Consider the following 12,038-nt stretch of genomic DNA (forward strand, 5'->3'; position numbering starts at 1 on the left):
TGGAGTACAGACTGCGGTACATGGAGTACAGACTGTGGTACAGGGGGTACAGATTGTGGTACAGGGGGTACAGACTGTGGTACATGGAGTACAGACTGTGGTACAGGGGGTACAGATTGTGGTGCATGGAGTATAGAATGTGGTACATGGATTACAGACTGTGGTACATGGGGTGCAGACTGTGGTACATGGAGTACTGATTGTGGTGTATGGGATGCAGACAATGGTAAAGGGGGAACAGACTGTGGTACAGGAGGTACAGACTGTGGTACATGGAGTACAGATTGTGGTACATGGGGTGCAGACAATGGTACGGGGATACAGACAGAGGTAGTTGGGGTACACACTGTGGTACAGGAGGTACAGACTGTGGTTACAGGGGGTACAGACTGTGGTGCAGGTGGCACAGACTGTGATACATGGATTACAGACTGTGGTAGATGGAGTACAGACTGTGGTACAGAGGGTGCAGACAGTGGTACATGGGGTGCAGACAATGTTAAAGGGGGTACAGATTGGGGTACATGAATACAGACTGTGGGAGATGGAGTACAGACTACGGTACATGGTGAACAGAATGCGGTACATGTAGTACAGACTGTGGTACAGGGGGTACAGACAGTGGTATAGTGGGTACAGACTGTGGTACATTGAGTACAGACTGTGGTAAAGGGGGAGCAGATTGTGGTACCTGGAGTACAGTCTGTGGTACAGGGGGTGCAGACTGTGGTACAGGGGGTACAGACAGTGGTACAGGGGGTACAGATTTTGGTACATGGAGTAGAGACTGTGGTACAGGGGGTACAGACTGCGGTACATGAAGTACAGACTGTGTAACAGAGGGTACAGACAGTGGTATAGGGGTCACAGACAATTGTACAGGTGGTACAGACTGTGGTACAGGTGGCACAGACTGTGGTACATTGAGTACAGACTGTGGTAAAGGGGGAGCAGATTGTGGTACAGGGAGTACAGTCTGTGGTACAGGGGGTGCAGACTGTGGTACAGGGGGTACAGACTGTGGTACATGGAGCACAGACAGTGGTACAGGGGGTACAGATTTTGGTACATGGAGTAGAGACTGTGGTACAGGGGGTGCAGACTGTGGTACAGGGGGTACAGACTGTGGTACATGGAGTACTGACTGTGGTACAGGGGGTGCAGATAATGGTACAGGGGGTAGAGACTGTGGTACATGGAGTACAGACTGTGGTACAGGGGGTGCAGACTGTGGTACATGGAGTACAGATTGTGGTACATGGGGTGCAGACTGTGGTACATGGAGTACAGACTGTGGGACATGGAGTACAGATTGTGGTACAGGGGGTACAGACTGTGGTACATGGAGTACAGATTGTGGTACATGGAGTACAGATTGTGGTACATGGGGTGCAGACAATGGTACAGGGGGTGCAGACTGTTGTACATGGAGTACTTACTGTGGTACATGGAGTACAGATTGTGGTACATGGAGTACAGATTGTGGTACATGGGGTGCAGACAATGGTATAGGGGATACAGACAGTGGTGGAGGGGATACAGACAGAGGTAGAGGGGGTACAGACTGTGGTACAGGAGGTACAGACTGTGGTACAACGTGACAGAATGTGGTACAGAGGGTACAGACAGTGGTACAGGGGATACAGACTGTGGGAGAGAGGGCACACTGTTGGAGGGTCAGTACTGAGGGAGCGCTGCACTTTCGGAGGGTCAATGCTGAGGGAGCCTTGCACTGTCGGACGGTCAGCACTGAGGGAGCGCTGCACTTTCGGAGGGTCAGTACTGAGGGAGTGCTGCACTGTCGGAGGGTCAGTACTGAGTGAGCGCAGCACTGTCGGAGGGTCAGTACCGAGGGAGCACTGCACTGTCGGAGGGTCAGTACTGAGGGAGCGCTGCACTGTCGGAGGGTCAGTAACGAGGGTGTGCTGCACTGTCGGAGGGTCAGTACCGAGGGAGTGCTGCACTGTCGGAGGGTCAGTACTGAGGGAGCGCTGCACTTTCAGAGGGTCAGTACTGAGGGAGCGCTGCACTGTCGGAGGGTCAGTACTGAGGGAGCGCTGCACTGAAGGTGGGTCAGTACTGAGGGAGTGCTGCACTGTCGGAGGGTCAGAACTGAGGGAGTGCTGCACTGTCAGAGGGTCAGTACTGAGGGAGCGCTGCACTGTCGGAGGGTCAGTAACGAGGGTGTTCTGCACTGTCGGAGGGTCAGTACTGAGGGAGTGCTGCACTGTCGGAGGGTCAGTACTGAGGGAGTGCTGCACTGTCGGAGAGTCAGTACTGAGGGAGCCCTGCACGATCGGAGGGTCACTACTGAGGGAGTGCCGCACTGTCGGAGGGTCAGTACTGTGGGAATGCTGCACTGTCGGAGGGTCAGTACTGTGGGAATGCTGCACTGTCGGAGGGTCAGTACTGAGGGAGCTTTGCACTGTGGGAGGGTCAGTACTGAGGGAGTGCTGCACTGTCAGATGGTCAGCATTTAGTTAATGCTGCATTTTCGGAGGGTCACTACTGAGGGAGTGCTGCACTGTCTGAGGGTTAGTGCTGAGGGAGTGCTGCACTGTCGGAGGGTCAGTACTGAGGGAGCGTTGCACTGTCGGAGGGTCAGTACTGAGGGAGCGCTGCACTGTCGGAGGGTCAGTACTGAGGGAGTGCTGCACTGTCGAAGGGTCAGTACTGAGGGAGCGCTGCACTGTCGGAGGGTCAGTACTGAGGGAGCTTTGCACTGTCAGAGGGTCAGTACTGAGGGAGCGTTGCACTGTCGGAGGGTCAGTACTGAGGGAGCGCTGCACTGTCGGAGGGTCAGTACTGAGGGAGCTTTGCACTGTCGGAGGGTCAGTACTGAGGGAGTGCTGCACTGTCGGAGGGTCAGTCCTGTGGGAGTGCTGCACTGTCGGAGGGTCAGTACTGAGGGAGCTTTGCACTGTCAGAGGGTCAGTACTGAGGGAGTGCTGCACTGTCAGATGGTCAGCATTTAGTTAGTGCTGCATTTTCGGAGGGTCACTACTGAGGGAGTGCTGCACTGTCTGAGGGTTAGTGCTGAGGGAGTGCTGCACTGTCGGAGGGTCAGTACTGAGGGAGTGCTGCACTGTTGGAGGGTCATTGCTGAGGGAGCGCTGCATTGTCGGAGGGTCAGTACTGAGGGAGCGTTGCACTGTCGGAGGGTCAGTACTGAGGGAGCGCTGCACTGTCGGAGGGTCAGTACTGAGGGAGTGCTGCACTGTTGGAGGGTCATTGCTGAGGGAGCGCTGCATTGTCGGAGGGTCAGTACTGAGGGAGCACAACACCGTCGGAGGGTCAGTACTGCGAGAGCGTTGCACTGTCGGAGGGTCAGTACTGAGGCAGCGCTGCACTGTCGGAGGGTCAGGACTGAGGGAGTGCTGCACTGTCGGAGGGTCAGTACTGAGGGAGTGCTGCACTGTCGGAGGGTCAGTACTGAGGGAGTGCTGCACTGTCGGAGGGTCAGTACTGAGGGAGTGCTGCACTGTCGGAGGGTCAGAACTGAGTGAGTGCTGCACTGTCGGAGGGTCAGTACTGAGGGAGCACTGCGCTGTCGGAGGGTCAGTACTGAGGGAGCGCTGCACTGTCGGAGGGTCAGTACTGAGGGAGTCCTGCACTGCCGGAGGGTCAGTAATGAGGGAGCCTTGAACTGTCAGAGGGTCAGTACTGAGGGAGTGCTGCACTGTCAGAGGGTCAGTACTGAGGGAGCGCTGCACTGTCGGAGGGTCAGTACTGAGGGAGTGCTGCACTGTCAGAGACATGGAACACTCTGGGACTGTACCTGTCAATCATTTATAAAACGGACCAGTTGAACCAGGAACACTTCTCACCACGATGGACGTCTCGGCACTCTACACCAGTATCCCCCACGATGACGGCATCGCTGCGACAGCATCAATACTCAACACCAACAACAGCCAATCTCCAGACGCCATCCTGCAACTCATCCGCTTCATCCTGGATCACAATGTCTTCACCTTCGATAACCAGTTCTTTACCCAAACACACGGAACAGCCATGGGGACCAAATTCGCACCCCAATACACCAACATTTTCATGCACAAGTTCGAGCAGGACTTCTTCACTGCACAGAACCTCCAACCAACGCTATACACCAGATACATCGACGACATTTTCTTTCTATGGACCCACGGCAAGGAATCACTAAAGGGACTACACGATAACATCAACAAGTTCCATCCCACCATCAAGCTCACCATGGACTACTCCTCAGAATCAGTTTCTTTCTTGGACACACGAATCTCCATCAAAGACGGGCACCTCAGCACCTCACTCTACCGCAAGCCCACGGACAACCTCACGATGCTCCACTTTTCCAGCTTCCACCCTAACCACGTCAAAGAGGCCATCCCCTATGGACAGGCCCTGCGAATACACAGGGTCTGCTCAGACGAGGAGGAACGCGATGGACACCTACAGACGCTGAAAGACGCCCTAGTAAGAACGGGATATGACGCTCGACTCATCGATCGACAGTTCCGACGGGCCACAACGTAAAATCGCATAGACCTCCTCAGAAGACTAACACGGGACGCAACCAACAGAGTACCCTTTGTCGTCCCGTACTTCCCCGGAGCGGAGAAACTACGCCATGTTCTCCGCAGCCTTCAACATGTCATCGATGACGACGAACACCTCGCTATGGCCATCCCCACGCCTCCACTACTCGCCTTTAAACAGCCACCCAACCTCAAACAGACCATCGTTAACAGCAAATTACCCAGCCTTCAGGAGAACAGCGTCCACGACACCACACAACCCTGCCACGGTAACCTCTGCAAGACATGCCAGATCATCGACACAGATACCACCATCACACGAGAGGACACCACCCACCAGGTACATGATTCATACTCCTGTGACTTGGCCAACGTTGTTTACCTCATACGTTGCAGGAAAGGATGCCCCGGAGCATGGGACATTGGCGAGACCATGCAGACGCTGCGACAACGGATGAACGGATACCATGCAACAATCGCCAGACAGGAGGGTTCCCTCCCAGTCGGGGAACACTTCAGCAGTCGGGGACATTCATCCACCGACCTTCGGGTAAGCATTCTCCAAGGCGACCTTCGAGACACACGACAACGCAAAATCATCGAGCAGAAATTGATAGCCAAGTTCCGCACCCATGAGGACGGCCTCAACCGGGATCTTGGGTTCATGTCACACTACACGTTACCCCACCAGCAGGAGAAAAAGTTATCTGTTTTTAATACAACGGGTCATTCTCTCTCTCTCTCTCTCTCTTTGCCTTTCGGGTCTCTTTCTCTCTTTGTCTGTGTAATTTGACCCATTGTGTATTCAGTATACTGGGACCTACTGTTTTCCGTGGCTAACCTGTCTGAACACCATCTACATCTTTGATTGGTGTGACGGTGTCCCAGCCTAATATAAGATATGTGATTTGAGAACCTCTCGTTCACTCACTCACCTGACGAAGGAGATAATCTCCGAAAGCTTGTGATTTTCAAATAAAACTTTTGGACTATAACCTGGTGTTGTAAGATTCCTTACATTTGTCCACCCCAGTCCGTCACCGGCATCTCAACATGATTTATAAAATCAGGAGATGAAACACTCTGGGACTGTACCTGTCAATCATTTATAAAATCAGGAGATGAAACACTCTGGGACTGTACCTGTCAATCATTTATAAAATTAGGAGTTGGAACACTCTGGGACTGTACCTGTCAATCATTTATAAAATCAGGAGATGGAACACTCTGGGACTGTACCTGTCAATCATTTATAAAACGGACCAGTTGAACCAGGAACACTTCTCACCACGATGGACGTCTCGGCACTCTACACCAGTATCCCCCACGATGACGGCATCGCTGCGACAGCATCAATACTCAACACCAACAACAGCCAATCTCCAGACGCCATCCTACAACTCATCCGCTTCATCCTGGATCACAATGTCTTCACCTTCAATAACCAGTTCTTTACCCAAACACACGGAACAGCCATGGGGACCAAATTCGCACCCCAATACGCCAACATTTTCATGCACAAGTTCGAGCAGGACTTCTTCACTGCACAGGACCTCCAACCAACACTATACACCAGATACATCGACGACATTTTCTTCCTATGGACCCACGGCAAGGAATCACTAAAGAGACTACACGATAACATCAACAAGTTCCATCCCACCATCAAGCTCACCATGGACTACTCCTCAGAATCACTTTCTTTCTTGGACACACGAATCTCCATCAAAGACGGGCACCTCAGCACCTCACTCTACCGCAAGCCCACGGACAACCTCACGATGCTCCACTTTTCCAGCTTCCACCCTAACCACGTCAAAGAGACCATCCCCTGTAGACAGGCCCTGCGAATACACAGGGTCTGCTCAGACGAGGAGGAATGCGATGGACACCTACTGACGCTGAAAGACGCCCTGGTAAGAACAGGATATGACGCTCGACTTGTCGATCGACAGTTCCGACGGGCCACAGCGAAGAATCGCATAGACCTCCTCAGAAGACAAACACGGGACGCAACCAACGGAGTACCCTTCGTCGTCCAGTACTTCCCCGGAGCGGAGAAACTACGCCATGTTCTCCGCATCCTTCAACATGTCATCGATGACGACGAACACCTCGCTATGGCCATCCCCACACCTCCACTACTCGACTTCAAACAGCCACCCAACCACAAACAGACCATCGTTCGCAGCAAATTACCCAGCTTTCAGGAGAACAGCGTCCACAACACCACACAACCCTGCCACGGCAACCTCTACAAGACATGCCAGATCATCGACACAGATACCACCATCACACGAGAGGACACCACCCACCAGGTACACGGTTCGTACTCCTGTGACTCGCCCAAAGTTGTCTACCTCATACGTTGCAGGAAAGGATGCTGCAGAGCATGGTACATTGGCGAGACCATGCAGACACTGCGACAACGGATGAACGGACACCGTGCAACAATCGCCAGACAGGAGGGTTCCCTCCCAGTCGGGGAACACTTTAGCAGTCAAGGACATTCAGCCTCCGATCTTCGGGCAAGCGTTCTCCAAGGCGGCCTTCGAGACACACGACAACGCAAAATCGTCGAGCAGAAATTGATAGCCAAGTTCCGCACCCATGAGGATGGCCTCAACCGGGATCTTGGGTTCATGTCACGCTACACGTAACCCCACCAGCAGGAAAATAAAGTTATCTGTTTTTAATACAACTGATCATTCTCTCTCTCTCTCACTGCCTTTCGGGTCTCTTTCTCTCTTTGTCTGTGTAATTTGACCCATTGTGTATTCAGTATACTGGGACCGACTGTTTTCCGTGGCTAACCTGTCTGAACACCAACGACATCTTTGATTGGTGTGACGGTGTCCCAGCCTAATATAAGATATGTGATTTGAGAACCTCTCGTTCACTCACTCACCTGACGAAGGAGATAATCTCCGAAAGCTTGTGATTTTCAAATAAAACTTTTGGACTATAACCTGGTGTTGTAAGATTCCTTACATTTGTCCACCCCAGTCCGTCACCGGCATCTCAACATGATTTATAAAATCAGGAGTTGGAACACTCTGGGACTGTACCTGTCAATCATTTATAAAATCAGGAGTTGGAACACTCTGGGACTGTACCTGTCAATCATTTATAAAATCAGGAGATGGAACACTCTGGGACTGTACCTGTCAATCATTTATAAAATCAGGAGATGGAACACTCTGGGACTGTACCTGTCAATCATTTATAAAATCAGGAGATGGAACACTCTGGGACTGTACCTGTCAATCATTTATAAAATCAGGAGATGGAACACTCTGGGACTGTACCTGTCAATCATTTATAAAATCAGGAGATGGAACACTCTGGGACTGTACCTGTCAATCATTTATAAAATCAGGAGATGGAACACTCTGGGACTGTACCTGTCAATCATTTATAAAATCAGGAGTTGGAACACTCTGGGACTGTACCTGTCAATCATTTATAAAATCAGGAGATGGAACACTCTGGGACTGTACCTGTCAATCATTTATAAAATCAGGAGATGGAACACTCTGGGACTGTACCTGTCAATCAATTATAAAATCAGGAGATGGAACACTCTGGGACTGTACCTGTCAATCATTTATAAAATCAGGAGATGGAACACTCTGGGACTGTCCCAGAATTTAACGTACTCATCATCAACCCGATCTCTGTCTGACCTTGAAAATCTTCACTGAGCACTTTGCTCTCCAATTAACCCTTCCTTTTTCTGACCTGTGAATCATTAATCGGACAGTGAAGAAGGAAATTTTTCTCTTGGAAACGGTGCAAAATCTGTCCTCGGAGCATTTCATGGTAAAGTGCAGAGTGAGCTCTACTCTGTATCGAACCCGTGCTGTACCTGCCCTGGGAGTGTTTGATGGGACGGTGTGGAGGGAGCTTTACTCTGTATCTAACCCGTGCTGTACCTGCCCTGGGAGCGTTTGATGGGACAGTGTGGAGGGAGCTTTACTCTGTATCTAACCCGTGCTGTACCGGCCCTGGGAGTGTTTGATGGGACAGTGTAGAGGGAGTTTTACTCTGTATCTAACCCATGCTGTACCTGCCCTGTGAGTGTTTGATGGGACAGTGTAGAGGGAGCTTTACTTTGTAACTAACCCGTGCTGTACCTGCCCTGGGACTGTTCGTTGGGACAGTGTAGAGGGAGCTTTACTCTGTATCTAACCCGTGCTGTACCTGCCCTGGGAGTGTTTGAAGGGACAGTGTAGAGGGAGCTTTACTCTGTATCTAACCCTGTACCTGCCCTGGGAGTGTTTGAAGGGACAGTGTAGAGGGAGCTTTACTCTGTATCTAACCCGTGCTGTACCTGCCCTGGGAGCGTTTGATGGGACAGTGCAGAGGGAGCTTTACTCTGTATCTAACCCGTGCTGTACCTGCCCTGGGAGTGTTTGATGGGACAGTGTAGAGGGAGCTTTACTCTTGTAGACCGTAGGTCACCGGTTACTGTTACTGGCTTAGTACAAAGAGGAGAAGAGTCAATTCTCTCTTAATTCTCAATTTGCTTTTTTAACGTTGTTAGATCACGGTGTGAGGACAACATAGTGTGCTGAGAGTTCGGTACGTGTGGGAGTTGAAGGGTTAATCTCTTTAAGGGTTAATCTCTTTAAATCTAGTGCATATTGCTTCAACTGTTTAAGGTCAATTTAAAAGTTTAAATTTCTAAGTTTCTGTCTGGCTTCAGCAGAGAGCTGCTGTAGCAAGTTAATTGGTTAGCTAGATTCAATTGGTACCTGAAGGTGGGGCAGGCCTGACTCATCTGAGTCTCAACTGTAGAAATACAGTAGAAATGTCAGTGCGGACAGCACGGTGTGAGGACAACACAGTGTGCTGAGAGTTCGGTACGTGTGGGAGTTTGGTAAAGTGGGGGAAGGAGGTGCTGCTTTGCCTTGCTTTTCCTGCAGAGCGGTAGTGGACCTGAGAGCGGTGAACGGCGGGAGAGAGCGAGACCAGAGCGGGGATAAAAACAGCGCGGAGAGAGCGAGAGTCCAGTCGGTGAGCGGCGGGAGAGAGCGAGACCAGAGCGGGGATAAAAACAGCGCGGAGAGAGCGAGAGTTCAGTCGGTGAGCGGCGGGAGAGAGCGAGACTAGAGCGGGGATATAAACAGCGTGGAGAGAGCGAGAGTTCAGTCGGTGAGCGGCGGGAGAGAGCGAGACCAGAGCGGGGATATAAACAGCGCGGAGAGAGCGAGACCAGAGCGGGGATATAAACAGCGCGGAGAGAGTGAGACCAGAGCTTACTCTGAGAGCGAGACTCTGAGACCAGCGGCAGAGTTCGGGGTGACGTCACCAGTCAGAAAGTGACGCGGCACAGGGGAGGCAGCTGATTGGTGAGTAGGTTCAGGTGAGTATTTCTACCATTTTACTGTAAGTAAAGTAATAAGAAAGGGAAGATCTGCAGGTTTTATAGCAGATAGTGTTTTTTTTAGTGAACCTAGGTCCCTAGTATAGTTAACATTTTCTAATTTCAACGTAATTTAAAAGGGGTAACTAAGCTAAGGCAAGTCATGGCAGCAGACCTCGCACCCGTGATATGCTCCTCCTGCAAGATGTGGGAAGTCATGGACACTACCAGTGTCCCTGCCGACCATGTGTGCGGGAAGTGTGTCCACCTGCAGCTACTGACCGATCGTATCTCGGAGCTGGAGCTGCGGGTGGACTCACTGTGGAGCATCCGCGATGCAGAGAAACTCGTGGATAGCACGTTTAGCGAGTTGGTCACACCGCAGGTAAAGGGTATACAGGCAGGAAGTGAATGGGTGACCACCAGGAAGAGTAAGAGATGCAGGCAGGTAGTGCAGGGGTCCCCTGTGGCCATCCCCCTCTCAAACAGATATGCCACTTTGGATGCTGTTGGGGGGGATGACTTATCAGGGGAAGGCAGCAGCAGCCAACTTCCTGGCACCACGGGTAGCTCTGCTGCACAGGCTGGGAGGAAAAAGAGTGGCAGAGCTATAGTGATAGGGGACTCAATTGTAAGGGGAATAGACAGGCGTTTCTGCGGCCGCAACCGAGACTCCAGGATGGTGTGTTGCCTCCCTGGTGCAAGGATCAAGGATGTCTCAGAGCGGCTACAGAACATTTTGGAGGGGGAGGGCGAACAGCCAGCTGTCGTGGTGCACATAGGCACCAACGATATAGGTAAAAAAGGGGATGAGGTCCTAAAAGCAGAATATAGGGAGTTAGGAGGTAAATTAAAAAATAGGACCTCAAAGGTAGTAATCTCAGGATTGCTGCCAGTGCCACGTGCTAGTCAGAGTAGAAATAGGAGGATATTTCAAATGAATACGTGGCTAGAGGAATGGTGCAAGGGGGAGGGATTCAAATTCCTGGGACACTGGAAACGGTTCTGGGGGAGGTGGGACCAGTACAAACCGGATGGTCTGCACCTGGGCAGGGCCGGGACCGCTGTCCTAGGAGGAGTGTTTGCTAGTGCTGTTGGGGAGGGTTTAAACTAAAGTGGCAGGGGGTTGGGAACCTGAGCAGGGAGAGAGAGGAAAGCGTAACAGGAAGGGACAGAAGGTATGGAGTAATAGGTAAAGTGTTAAAAAAGGAAAAAGCAGGAACTAAGCGTCACAAAACAGATTTGAAAGTTCTTTATCTGAATGCACGTAGCATTCGTAATAAAATGGACGAGTTAACGGCACAAATAACTACGTATGGGTATGATCTTGTGGCCATTACAGAAACATGGCTGCAGGGTGACAACGACTGGGAATTAAATATGCCAGGGTATTTAACAATCAGGAAGGACAGGCAGGAAGGAAGGGGAGGTGGGGTGGCTATGTTAATAAAGGAAGGAATCACTGTAATACAGAGAAATGATATTGGGACAAAGCATCAAGATAATGAAACAGTTTGGGTGGAGATAAGGAATAATAAGGGGAAAAAAACATTAGTGGGCGTAGTATATAGGCCTCCTAATAGTTGCAACTCTGCTGGAAGAAGTATTAATCAGGAGATAGTCGGGGCATGTAATAAGGGAACAGCCATAATTATGGGGGATTTTAATTATCATATTAACTGGACAAATCAAATTGGGCAGAGCAGCCTTGAGGACGAGTTCATTGAGTGCATCAGGGATGGATTTCTTGAGCAGTATGTAACTGATCCTACAAGGGGGCAGGCAACCTTGGACCTGGTCCTGTGTAATGAGTCAGGATTAATTAATAATGTCCTAGTTAAGGATCCCCTTGGAACGAGCGACCACAACATGGTTGAATTCCATATCCAATTAGAGGGTGAGAAGGTTGATTCTCAAACAAGCGTACTGAGCTTGAATAAAGGAGACTATGATGGTATGAGAGCGGAATTGATTAAAGTGGACTGGGAAAATAGATTAAAGGGTAAGACGGTACATGAGCAGTGGTGTTCATTTAGGGAGTTATTTTACAACTTTCAAAATAAATATATTCCACTGAGGAAAAAAGGGTGTAAAAGAAATGACAGCCATCCGTGGCTAAGTAAAGAAATCAAGGATAGTATCCGACTAAAAAC

Source organism: Heptranchias perlo, unplaced genomic scaffold (genome assembly GCF_035084215.1).
Source record: "Heptranchias perlo isolate sHepPer1 unplaced genomic scaffold, sHepPer1.hap1 HAP1_SCAFFOLD_188, whole genome shotgun sequence".
NCBI lineage: Eukaryota > Metazoa > Chordata > Chondrichthyes > Hexanchiformes > Hexanchidae > Heptranchias > Heptranchias perlo.